Source organism: Falco biarmicus, chromosome W (assembly GCF_023638135.1).
Source record: "Falco biarmicus isolate bFalBia1 chromosome W, bFalBia1.pri, whole genome shotgun sequence".
NCBI lineage: Eukaryota > Metazoa > Chordata > Aves > Falconiformes > Falconidae > Falco > Falco biarmicus.
Window position 1 is genome coordinate 21,467,272 of NC_079310.1, and position 1,821 is coordinate 21,469,092.

The following is a 1,821-nucleotide window of genomic DNA, read 5'->3' on the forward strand; positions in this document are numbered from 1 at the left end:
ATGGCACTTCTTATTAAACCTCATACAATTGGCCTCAGCCTATTGGTCCAGCCTGTCCAGATCATTCTGCAGCGCCTTCCTGCCCTCAAGTAGATCAACATTCCCCACCCCCCAACTTAGTGCCATCTGCAAACTTCCTGAGGGTGCATTCAATCCCCTCATCCAGCTCATTGATAAAGATATTCAACAGGACTGGCCCCAATACTGAGCCCTGGGGGACACTACTTGTGACAGGCCACCAAGTGGATTTAACTCCATTCACCACAACTCTTTGAGCCCAGCCCTCCAGCCAGTTGTTTGTTTGGTGTTTGTTGTTTTTGTTGGGGTTTTTTTTTTGGTTTTTGTTGTTTTTTTTTTTTTTTTTTATACCAAGTGAAGCATACACCTGTTCATGCCCTGAACAGCCAGTTTCACCAGAATGCTGTGGGAGATCATGTCAAAGGCTTTACTAAAGTCCAGGTAAACAACATCCACAGCCTTTCCCTCAGCTAAGCAGGTTACCTTGTCATAGATCAGGTTAGCCCAACAGGACCTACCTTTCATAAAACTCAAGCTAGCTAGGCCTGATCCCCTGGTTGTCCTGCACATGCCACATGATGGCACTCAAGATTATTTGCTCCATAGCCTTCCCCAGCATCAAGGTCAGGCTTGACAGGCCTGTAGTTTCCCAGGTCCTCCTTTCAGCCCTTCTTGGAGATGGGCATCACATTGGCTAACTTCCAGTCAACTGGGACCTCCCCGGTTAGCCAGGACTGCTGATAAATGATTGAAAGTGGCTTGGTGAACACATTTTGCCAACTCCCCTCAGTACCCTTGTGTGGATCCCATCCAGTCCCATAGACTTGTCTATGTTTAAGTGGTGTAGCAGATCATTGACCACTTCCCTTTGGATTATGCTTCATTCTGCTCCCCATCTCTGTCTTCCAGCTCAGGTGGCTGCATATGCTGAGAACAATTGGTTTTACTATTAATGCCTTTTTTGCCGCAGTCTTTAAGTACCTCAGCCTTTGTCACTGTTTCTCCTCACATCCAATAAAAGATGAATATTCTCCTTTAGCCCACCTCTTGTCTTTTGCAACAATAGCCAGATGAAGTTCTAGTTGGGCTTTGGCCCTTCTAATTTTCTCCCTGCATAACCTCATGACATCTCACCTCTTCCAAAGGTCATAACATTTCTTCCCCCCCCCAAGTTCCAGCCAAAACTGGTCATTTTCTGCACTGGCTCATCTTTCAGCACACAGGGAGCCTGCATCCTTAAGATTTCCTTCTTAAAGAAGGCCTTTGCCCTTCAGGACTGCCTCCTAAGGGATTCTGTCAACCAGGCTCCTAAACAGGCCAAAGTCTGCCCTCTGGAAGACCAAGGTAGTGGTTCTGCTGACCTCCCTCCTTACTTCTGAGAATCAAAAACTTTATCATTTCACAACTGATATGCCCAAGACTGCCTCCAACCACCACATCACCCACAAGTCCTTCTCTGTGCACAAACAGGTCCAGCAGGGCACCTTCCCTAGTTGGCTCGCTCACCAATTGCATCAGATTATCTTCCACACACTCCAGGGACCTCCTAGACTCTGTCCTCTCCGCTGTATTGTATTTCCAGCGGACATCTGGTAAGTTGAAGTCCCCCATGAGAACAAGGGATAGTGATCATGAGACTTCTCCCAGCTGCTTATAGGATATTTTGTCTGTAACATTAGGTAGAGAATTAGCATGCATTTCAGCAGTACCTGTAGTACCTTAAAATGTGTTCAGTTATTGCCAAATAGTTCTGAAGAGGAATTAGCAAACAATGCAGATTCATGAGAAGCTTTACAATTAAAG